At 63.7% G+C, this 11,124-nt stretch overlaps 1 long non-coding RNA gene across 1 annotated transcript; it reads left to right on the top strand.

Moving 5' to 3' along the window:
- The first annotated feature begins 690 nt into the window (after positions 1-690).
- LOC120242586 lies at positions 691-8,953 on the top strand. The gene is made up of 2 exons (XR_005531113.1): positions 691-791; positions 8,717-8,953. It is a non-coding gene; the product is annotated as an uncharacterized LOC120242586 (long non-coding RNA).
- Positions 8,954-11,124: the final 2,171 nt, after the last annotated feature.

Raw genomic sequence — 11,124 nt, 5'->3', positions numbered from 1 at the left:
CGCCCACGCGGGCGGTGCCTGATGACGCAAGCGCGTGGCGCAGGCCTTTTGCGTCTAACGCGGAGGGCGGGGCTGACTGCTGCCCGGGCGCGTCGGAGCCGTGAGGGCGGCGTCGTGCGGATGCGGGAACGACGCTTGGTTGGGGTCGATATGGCGGCGGGCCGGGCCGCAGCTCGAGCACTGGGGTGGGAGGCAGGGGCGGGGCCGCCAGGCGTCGAGGCCCTGCGGGGGCGGGCCGGGGGCGGGGCCGTGAGGGGCGGGGGCGTTGCAGAAGCGGGAAGTGGCCGGAGGCGGGGCCGTGGAGATTGGGGGCGATGTGGAGGCGGGCAGGGGCCGGAGGCGGGGCCGTGAGGTGCTGGGGGCGGTGCGGAGGCCGGACCGTGAGGGGCGGGGGCGTTGCAGAGGCGAGAAGTGGCCGGAGGCGGGGCCGTGAGGGGGTGGGGGCACTATGGGGGCGGGACCTTGGGGGGGCGGAAGGCGATGAGGGGTGGGGGCGGTGCGGAGGCGGGGCCGCGAGGGGCCAGGGGAGGGGGCCTTGCGGGGTGGGGGCGACGTGGGGACGCGGGCGTGAGTGGTGGGGACCCACGGGGGCGGGGCCGGAGGGGCGGGGGGCGGTGCGAGGGCGTGGCTGGGCCGCGCTCCCGGAGGTCCTGGAAGGGCTGGCCGCCGAGATGTGGGAACGCGGCGGGCGAGGCGGGAGGGGCGTCCGGAGGTGGATGCGGGACCTGGTTTAGGGGCGAGGTGGACGTGCTGGCGTTTTCGGCTCTGAAAGCTGATGTGGCGGCTTCGAGGTGAGGATGACGAGACAGGCACCGCTCCGCCTCCGCCAAGCGCCGACCCTTGACCCTCGCCAGCCGCCCTGCTCACAGAGGGGACGGCGCTGGGAGAGCCCCAGCTGGACCCGGCTGCGGGAGGGGAAGGGGAGAGAGAGGCGGGGGAGGGGTGGGGTGTGCCTGGAGGCTGGGGGCTCCGTGCCCCACCTGCTGCCCGGCAGAAGAGGGCGGGGGGGCCGCTTGTCCTGTCGGCACTGAGGAGAGTGCCTGGCTACGGGGCTGGGGAGCCACCAAGTTTACAGTGACTTTGTCCTGGAGGGCGTGGGGCGGGCGGCCCTGCCCTCGCCTCTGCTCCTATCTCCAGGGCCACCGCCCACCGACCTGCAGCCGGGCTGTGGCGGGGCTGTGGCTCTGGGCCAGTCTCCGCGCTAACGGGGTTGGGGGGGCCCAGCTGTGTGCAGGCCCTTCTTAGAAGGAAGGCGCGACCTGGGTGGTTCCCATAGTTCTTTCTGCTAGTGAAGCCCCGTGTCCTTCTGGAGCCGAGCCCCTGCCCGTGTCCCCGTGTCCCGGAGCCGGGCGCTGCCCGAGGCTTCAGCCGGCATCCCCGGTGGACCCGTCAGCAGAGGCCCGAGCGGAAGACCCTGCCTTCACAAAGTTCTGACCAGCTGCTCGGCCCCTTCCTGGCCCCCACGACGCCCGGGCCTGTGGGTTTGCGCAGACGCACGCGGTGTCCACCCGCGGCAGGCTGGGCCTGGATTTGTCCCTCCCTGCCGCGCCCTGCCCACCAGCGGGCCCTGCTCACAACGCACTTTCCCTTTTTCTTTTGCTCAGCCCCGCTGCTGGGCAGGGCGAGGCCAGAAACCGTGTGACCGAGTGTGGGTTGTTCTGGGCAGGTGGGGGCCTAGGTCAACCCCGGTTCAGATCTCAGTTCACCCCCTGGTGCCTGCCCCCCCCCCCCAACCAAGAGGACTTCAGGTTGGGGTCAGACTGCGGAACGGCCGGCAGGTGGCGCCGTCGGCCCATCTGCTCTACCAGGTCAAGGGGCAGAATTTTAGGGGATTAGGGAGTTTCACCCCAAAGAGTGAACCTGGATCAGGATACAAAGATGTGGCAGAGTGGTCTCTGATCTCACCTTGGGAAGGAAGGTGAAGAGCAGTGTGGACTTCAGGGACGTGGCCGCCTGAGCCGGGCTTGAGGTGGTTGAGTCCAGCTGCCTGGAGGCGGGGTGGGGGGGGAAGGGGGGACGCTGCTGTCCACCAGCTGGGTCTGCAGTAAGGGGTCACTCCATTTTTAAGCTACTGTGTGTCCAATGGAAGCTGAGGCCTGGGCCCCGCTGATCAGGAGCCTTGCTGGGCTGGTCTCTGACTCGACCTGCCGTGACTTCAGCAGGTCCCTGCTCACCTACAGAGAGCTTTCACACGCTTTCCACCTTAACTGCCCAGGCCTCCATTTTCTAACTCTGTGAAATGGGAACACTGATAGAATTAGCTGGTATTTATTAAGAGCCCACTGTGCCAGCACATGAGTCTCCTGGATCCCAGGCTGTCCTTTGAGCAGGAGTGTGATTCCCAGCCCTCAGCGTCCTGTGTCCCTCCTCTGGGGTGCTTGCCCTGGACCCTCTCTCTCCCATGTCCCTCCTCTGGGGTGCTCGCCCCAGCTCCTCTCTGAGCCCTGCTGCACACCTCAGCCCTCGTCTCCCCCCTCATCTCCCCCCCAGCACCACCCCGCAGCCCAGTGGGCAAGCCAGTGGTCAGCTACCAGCTTGTCTGTGTCCCTCTGCTTCGTCCAGGAGGCTGGCCGCACCTGGCATAGCCTTCCTGCTGGGGCGGCTGCTGTAGCATCCAGCCCGGCACCCGCGGGTGCTCAGGAAATCAGTGCCCGGAGGACGGGAGGAAGGAAAAACCAGGTGGGCTGGCTTATTGCTCCAATCCTAAGACGCTCTCACCATGTGACTCCCTCCCCTGAATCCCCAGGGCTCAGGGTCCTCCCGTTGGATACCAGGTGGGGTGCACCCTGTCCTGGGATTGGAAGGGGGGCTGTTCCTGGGCAGGATGCCCACCCCGGGGACAGGAGGTTGGGGACACAGATGCCACACGCCTGGGTGCTGGGTCTGCGTCCCTGAGTGGGCAGGTGCCCTGGGGGTGGAGAGCAGAGGTGGGCGCTGCTGCTTCCGTGGGAGCGGCTCCCAGACGAACCCGGAGGGCAGGTTCCTCTACCCCGTGGCCGCCTGGAGGCCCAGGAATGCCCCTCCCTCCACCGGAGGCGTGGGTGTGCGGTGGACACAGGCGGAGTGGACGTGGGGTGGGGGCAGCCTGGGGAGGGGACGGGGGCCCAGGGTGCAGACCCCGCCAGGCCCTCGAGCGGAGACCTCCTTCAGCCACGCGGTGGTCCCAGAGCACTGGCCACCAGGAGGCTCGTTACTGGGCTCCAGTCAAGGGGCGAGAGTGCAGAGCCCGGGCTGGGGGGCTTGGGCTTAGTCTGGGAGGTCGCGTCAGGGCTTCCGGGGCCCGGGCGAGTGGCTGGGTGCTCGTGCGTCTCTGTGCTCTGGGACTGTCTGGCCAGAGCTGTGTGTCTGATGCAGAAGAGTCCATCCGGGGTCCTGGGCTCGGGCCCGTGGTTAGGGTTTTAAGGGAGCCAGGACACGAGTCTGCATTTGGGGGGCTGAGGAAGGTAGGGGCTACCACTCACGTGGCAGAGCTGAGATCAAAGCTCAGAGAGACTGTGCCTTGGTCAAAGCAGGCACCTGGGGAACCCCAGGTCTGTCTGGCCCCACATCTGTACACTAGTGGTTAGCGTGGCGGGTGCTCCCGTGGACGGAGGGCCCGAGTGTGTCCAGGTCCTCCCGCAGGTGGAGAGCAGGGGGAACCCCGGGCCCGCTGGAGGCCAGTGGTCAGGAGCCGAGGCCACAGCAACGGGTTCTGGGTATTTCTGCTCCTCTACACGCTCACTGTTGTGGCTCATTTATCAGACAGGTGTGACCTACCAAAACGTGTCACCAAAGGCCAGGGCCGAGTGGGGACCCAGTGGGGTGCAAGTTGTCCATTGGATTTGGTAGCTCTGGGCATGTGGTGGGGATGCGCACCCTTAGAGGTCAGCGCCGCGTCCCAGCCTCACCGCCCCCTGCAGCACCGGACTCTTCTCTCCCTGCTCCAGAGCCTTCAGAGGCTCCCCAGCACCCGGAGGAGAGAGTTCTAGGTCTGACCTCAGCCGTGGAGGTCCCTCCGAGTGTTGCGAGCACCTTGAGACACGGGGGTGTGGGAACACAGGTGCCCTGTTGGGTGACCACCGGCCCCACCCGTGAGGCCGTCTGCAGGGACCGTCTTGTCCAGGACTGTCCTGTGACTCAGTCACAGTGTCACTCGTCTCCCACCGCACTCCATGTGTCTCCCCAGCCGTCATCCCTGTTCACGGTCTTTTATGACGGCCGGGGGACTGCTTTGCTGCCTGCTTCCGTACGACGTGAGCCGTGTGAGCGCGGACCCCCAGGGGTCAGTGCGCCGTTCCCCGTTCCAGAAGGGGCTTCACAGGTTTTCCTGAGCAAACACAGAAAGGGATGAATGAGCCCCATTTCGGTGATGAGGGCAGGAGGGGTGCCCCCAAACAGCTGCCCTTGGGATGGAGGCCGGCAGGTCCCTGGAACCTTCTCCCGGGCCCTCCTGCCCCTTGCTCTGTGGCCGGACCGCAGAGCAGACCTTCCCAGGCGGCATGGGGCGCCCTCCGGTGAAGAGGAGCCTGGTGGGCAGGACTCGCGAAGTCTCTGCTGGAGACGGTGCCCCAGGTGCCCCAGGTGCCTGCGGGACGGCGCCGCCGTGTCCCCGGGCTGGCCGCGGGGGTGGCGGCCGTGGTGGGTGCGGGTGCAACTCCTCCAGCCCCCTTGGCCCTGGGCCCCTGCCTGGGACCACCGGGCAGGGGAGGGGAGCTGGAGGGGCCTTCAGTGGAGGCGAGGCCGGGGGGCTCCAGACCTCCCACCGTCCTTACCCAGGCAGTCGCGCTTTGTGCTGGGGGCGCGGGGGGCCTGCGTGCAAGCCTCCAGCCCTGTCCCCTGGGTCGGTGTAGAACCCTATGGGCAGTGCTGAAAGCCTTGGGGACCCCAGGGGAGCGCAGCGCAGAGCACAGGGCGGGCCAGGGGATCGGCGGGGGCCCCCAGCCTCGGGCAGGGCATCTTCCCCCGCCCCCGCCCCAGCCTGTTTCCTGCCTTGTGTAACAGGGCGGTGAGGAGTGCCAGCCACTCCGGTGCCCGTGCCTGCCCGGCTGCCCCCTCTCCCAGGCGGGCGCCCCCCCCCCCCGCCGTTACTCCCAGCTCGGCCTTACCCAGGCCTGCACTGTGTCATGGCCCCCCAACACCCCTGCGCCCCCACCCCGGGCCCGACACCCTGGTGGCGGTAGCGTCCTTGCTGCCCAGGGACCCTGGGGCCTGCTCCCATCCGTCCCCGCCCCTCATCGGTGGCCCCAGCAGCCAGCCGTCCTCCCCAGCCCTCAGCCGTGTGCCCACCCTCGAGCACAGCTCTTCTCAAGAGGGTGAGCTTCCTCTCCCCACCCCAGTGCTGTCCCCCCCCCCCGCCAGCACACAGCCCGCCACGGCCAGGCCCCGTGGGGCCCCCTCTGCCCCCTTGCAGGCCGCCTGGCCTACGCCCCTACCCAGCCGGCCACCCCAGGTCCTGCTGGTTCCCGAGCGTGCTGTTGGCAGAGGCCTTGAACGGTGCCATCACGGCGGATGTTCAGGGCCTAAGGGCCCAGCAGAAGGAGACAGGACTGGTGTTGCTGGCTGTGTGCACCCAGCACTGGGATGTGAGAAGCCAGCCTCCCCGGGGGGTGAGGACAGTGAGGGGCAGCGGGAACAGGTGTCCCCAGCTGTGCTGGTGTCCGTCAGGTGACAAGTGCGCTCCCTCAGCTGCCCCAGGCTAATCCTGGGAGGAGGGTTAGGGGCTTCTGTCCCAGTCCTGTCCAGATTGGGACGTGGAGGTCTTAGCCAGCCCTGGGCCCATGGACAAGATGGCCCTTCCTGCCACAGGGCCTTTGCACATGCTGTCCCTGGTGTCTGAAGTGTCCCCTCCTGCAGAGGGTCCTGTTCACAGCCTGGCCCTTCTGAGCCCTGTCATACCCTCCTCTACTCTGGGGCGTTGTGGCAGCTGGCTGGTTGGTGCAGAGTGGGGGGGCTGCAGAGACCCCACCTGCCTGCCTCAGGGTCTCTGGTCATTGGTCAGGAGCTCAGCCAGTGCTGGGTTAAGGACCCGGGGACATAGGACTGCATCTCCTCCCTCCTCCTGCCCCAGCCTTGACTTACCTTTTTCTGTCAGCAGCCTCCTGCCTCCACCCCAAAGACTCAGCCTCTCATCTGGGCTGCAGGGGGCTGTCAGATGGAGACACTCCGGGCAGGGTCTCTGCTGTCCCCCGCGGGCCCTGGGCTGTATGCTCCGTTTTAATCCCCTTGCGCTGTGGCGTGGAGACCAAGCTACCTCCCTGAAGTTCTCACCCGGAGCTGCCTGTTGGGCCCAGGTGACATTCTCGAGTGGAGAAGGTGGGGTTCAGGCGGGGGAAGTGGCGCCCCAGTCTGCTGGCAGGTTGTGGGTTCTTCCTGGGACCATCTCTGTTTGTGGGGTGAAGCCCAGTTATTTTGGCCCTGCCCCCATGGGGTGTGCTCCTGGTATGAGCATGGGAAGGGGTTCCTGGGAGCCGGGGAGGGAGGGGCCTGTGCCTGCCCGCCAGACCCCCGGCTGGTGGGCACCGTGCCTGCCGCCCCCGTGGGGCAGGGGGCACTCAGCACCCCGCTTTACAGGTGAGGAAACGGAGGCTCGGAGGGAAGCTTCTGGGCTACACGGGGCTGGCTTCAAGCCGAGTTCTGACCCTGAGACCCCCAGTTCCTCAGGAATCTCTTCTGCAGACCTCAGGTCAAGAGAGCAGTGGGGGCCCCTCCTCCCCCCGTCTTGACTCCTCTCTTGACTGATAATGGATTGTCATTTGCCCATCCGCCCCACCTTGGGTGCATCTTTTGGGGTTTGGGGTTTGTTTGTTTTTTTCTTTTTGGTATTTTTCAGCATGGATAGTGTTATTTTGCTGCGATTTTTAAAAATCCGTATTGGCGGTGCACAAGGTGGCCTCCGGACCCCTTTCCAACCTGAGCAGCTGTTGGGGACCCCGAAGTGTTTTGTGCAGTGGTGACTGAGCCGCTCACACCGGCTCACGAGCCGCCTGTGAGGTCTCCGGTAATTCTGAGAGCTGGTTGTTACACACAGCCGTTATTAAAATCAAATTAAACTAATTAAATTATGTAAAACATAGAAATTATAAGAAAAGCAAGGTAATGAACAGCCACTCTTGCTTCCTGGTTATTCACATCTTGCTGTCATCTGCGCCCGTATCTTGGAGCTCAAGCCTGTGCCATCCGCCCAGTGGAAGTCCCGGGGGACCGGATGTGACCGCGGTTCCTCCCGGCTGGAAACTGCCTGCCGCGGGCGTATTTACGTGGAAATTGGCAAACACCGCCCATCAGGGCTTTCACCGCCACGGAAAATCCGGACCAGCACACCCCTGGCTATTAGGACTTGACATTTACTATGTTAGATATTAAAATTAATTATTAGAAACACTTTGTTGATGCAGGCTCACTAAATAACAATCAAGTATTTACGTGTGACTGTAAAGGATATTTTTTGTTTTTTATTGAAGTAGAGTTGACACGCGGTATTACATTACTTTTTCAGTTTCGGGTGTGAAACCGGCATGGCGACCGGGCAGTTCTGTACAGTACCCAGGGCTCGCCCCGTGTTATTACAGTCTCACTGACTATAGTCTCTGTGCTGTCTCCACGCCTGTGACTTACTTATTTTGTGACTGGAAGTTTGTGCCTCTTACTCCTCTTTATCTGTTTTACCAATTACCCCACCCACCGCCCCCCTGACAACCACTAGTTTGTTCTCAGCACTTAAGAGTCTGTTTCTTTGTTCATTTGTTTTGATTTCAGATTCTGCACATGAGTGAAATCCTATGGCATTTGCGTTTGTGTGTCTGACTTATTTCACGTAGCGTAATGCCCTGTGGCTCCATCCATGTTGTTGCAGATGGCAAGATTTCATTCTTTTTACGGCTGAGTAATATTCCGCGTGCACTTTGCCCCTTCCTTCGCCGTTCACCTACGGGCAGACGCCAGAGGGCGCTCGCAGCTCTTGGCTGTTGCGAACGGGGCTGCAGTAAACGTAGGGGAGCGTGAACCTTTTTGAATTAATGTTTTCGTGTCCTTTGGGTAAAGACCCAGTAGTGGAATTACTGGACCAAGTAGTGTTTCTGTTTATAATTTTGGAGGAACCTCCATATTGTTTTCCATAGGGGCTGGCACCAACTTACATTAATATAAATAATATTTTATGAAAATAAAATAATTTTTTTTTTCCCAAAACAAATTCCATGAGAAGGGTGGTATCGCTTTGCATTGTTGCGAGTGTCCATCACGGGGGCGGAGGGAGGGGGCCAGGCTGTGGATGCGCTGCTGCAGCGCCGTGGTGGCCGTCACTGCGTGTGTGAGGCACCCAAGAGACCCTCCTCCTTGCATGTGAGTGTGTGCGTTCGTCATCGCTGCCGTGGCAAAGCCGCAGAGACGACGCTTCGCGGGGCGGGGGGTGAAAGCCCGAGCCTGGCAATGCCCATCTGGGGTTCTGTTACATGAACCCGTCGGTGGGTCTTTGGCTGTGAGTGGATTTCTACCTGGACACGATTTGGGGCATCTGGAAGCCACTGGCCACTGAGCGTGGCAGAACTCCCGCATGTGGATGTGTCTCATGCTCGCTCGTGAATGTCGCCTCTGCTGCCGTGAGAAAAAGCCTCAAATATTTGGAAGCTGCCAGACTCGCAGTGGTGGATCACGTTCTCCAAAATGCTCATTTTTACTGAAGCTTGAATTTTATCACTGGCAACAGATCTTACCACTTGGTCGTCACTTTGCGTTTTAGGTGGCAGGCTTGCCGTCTGCGGTTTGGAGAAATCGGCCGCCAGATGTTGCACACGCCTGTGCCGCCCCACAGTCTGTCTGCAGTGGTGCCTTCCAGCAAAGACTGCTGCCCGTGCCTCCGGCCCGCGGGGCTGGCACCTGCCACCGGAGCCCCGCCTCCTGAGAGCCTCCTCGCTTCCCCCCGCAGGGCACTGGAAGGAGCTGAGGTTTCATGAAATTCACCGTTTGGAAGTTCTCAGGGCAACGGCTTCTGTATTTAAATCTGAGTGCATGGTGACAGGGGGCCTGAAGGGACGGCCCGGTGCCGTTCGGAGCAGCCGCCTGGGTCTGTGCTGAGTGGTATCCACCATTGTGCAAATGTGGGCACAGGGAGGAAGGGGATGGTTATGGAAATCGTGCAGACCTCCGGCCCCCGGGGGTTCTGGGGACACGGCGGGCTCCGTGGGCCTCATGTTGGAGGCACCACCCTCTGGCACGCCTCCCTCCCTCTGGTCTCTCTGCTCGGTACTGTGCTCTCGGGACGCTTCCTGTCCCCACGGCCCCCACGCTGCATGTTTATTCCACGTGTGCAACCCCACCGGTCAGGGCTGCTGTGAACATTTTCCCCCACTCCCTTGGGGGCCACTACCAAGCTGGCTGAGTGACCCCCACTCATACCTGGGTCTTGACCTTGACAAAAGCCCCTCCTTCGGGACCTAGCATGAGGGTTCAACTCTGTGAGACCAGCCCCTGCGCCAGCTCACTCCTGCCCACCTTCGTGAGCATGGGCCCGGGACACTGCGATTCCCACCACGGCCTCGGAGTCAGGGCTGCCGGCTTCTCTGTGCCACGTGTGGCCAGGCAGGCCCCGGCCTGGCTTTGGGCAGTTCAACAGCTTGGGCGAGTGCCCCCCACCCCACATCCTCTGTATTCTCATCTGCTAAGTCCAGGGTGGGAGAGGGAGGGCAACGCTGGGTAGAGGGTCCAGCCTCAGACTGGCCAGCCACGGGGGTGCCCTGCCCTGCCTCCCTTCGCTGGGGCCCCTCCACCTGAGGCTGTGCTGGAGAGGCAGGGGTGGGCGCCAGGGGGCGCTGGTGGGCAGCGAGGTGCCCCGCCAGAGAGGAGACTCCTCAGGCAGCGCTAGGGGAGTAGGGGGGAGGGACGGCTGGAGTGGAGGACGCTGGCTGCTGGATCCCAAGACGAGGAAGGGGTTGGGGGGCAGGTAGGCCATCCCCTTGATTTCTAGGTACCTCATCATATGAGATTTTCAGGCCCTCAGACCAGGTGTCCAGCCCGGGTGGGGGGGAGTGGGCAGCGGGCCTAGAAAGAGTCAGGTGGGATGTCTGGGGTCTGGTGGCCGGTGGGGCCTGGGACTGGGAAGGAACAGATGCCCTATCCCTACACCCCCTCTCCAGAGGCTGGGGCTCCCACCTCGGCCTGGCTCCCACCCCTGGGTCTTTCTGAGCCAGGGGATGCAGGGGAGTAACGGGGAGAATGTCGGGAGCAGGCTGGGGCCCTCGGTGGCCCTCGGTGGCCCTCGGTGGCCAGCCTGCCACTCTGCAGGACACCACAAGGAGGTGCTGCGGACATCAGAGGTGAGTCATCGGGTGGGAAGCCACTGAGGGTCCGCGCCGGCCCTCCCTGTGGGCAGGGTACTACAGACTGACAAGCAGAGGCCAAATGGCAGCCACTGCATCCTCTGGGGGCTTTGTGGGCAGGGGGCCTGGTCATTTTGTGGAGGTGGGTCCACCTCTGGGCGTGAGCACCACACCCTAGGGGCTGGGCTGCTCTCTGGCCTCTCTGGGCCTAGGCTACATGTCTTGATTAAACAGGCTGATGCTGGGGGACAGGGGTCAAATGGACCCAGCCTGGCACTGAACGATGTCATCCATGATTGGTCACCTTCGGGCAGTGGCCAGTTCCCAGGACTTGATGTTGGCATCCGGGTGGGGGTCTGAGCAGGCTGAAGGGCTGGCACCGGGGGGTGGCCTCCTTGGCCTGGGGCTCTGTGGGGACCAGCAGCCTGGCTGGGGACTGCCCCACGGAACCGTCAGCTGCGGCTCCTCCCACCCGCAGCCCCCCCCCCAAGGCTGCTGACCCCGCTGCAGGCCCCCTTGACTGTAGGGGCCGGTGTGTCTGGGACTGAGGGGCCCTGGCGTGGTCTGGGGGGCAGGGGTGGGTGGTGAGGGGCTCAACTCACAGGGCAAGATGCAGCCGGGCCTGTGCCAACAGCTGACCTCATGGTCCTTAACGGCCTTGCCCTGGCTTGCGGTGTGGGGCTGTTGCCTAATTAGGTTCTACTGCGCCAGCCCCGCCAAACCCCATGCCCAGCCCGCGCCTGCAGACGTGTTCAGGCACGGATCCTGGGCTCCCACTGTGGCAGGAAGCCGCGGTGCCTGCTCGGGAACCCGGCAGCAGCCGGCTGGGACG

The sequence above is a fragment of the Hyaena hyaena genome, unplaced genomic scaffold (assembly GCF_003009895.1).
Source record: "Hyaena hyaena isolate Hyena2069 unplaced genomic scaffold, ASM300989v1 scaffold_308, whole genome shotgun sequence".
Classification (NCBI taxonomy): domain Eukaryota; kingdom Metazoa; phylum Chordata; class Mammalia; order Carnivora; family Hyaenidae; genus Hyaena; species Hyaena hyaena.
This window is presented reverse-complemented; position numbering and strand designations above follow the sequence as displayed.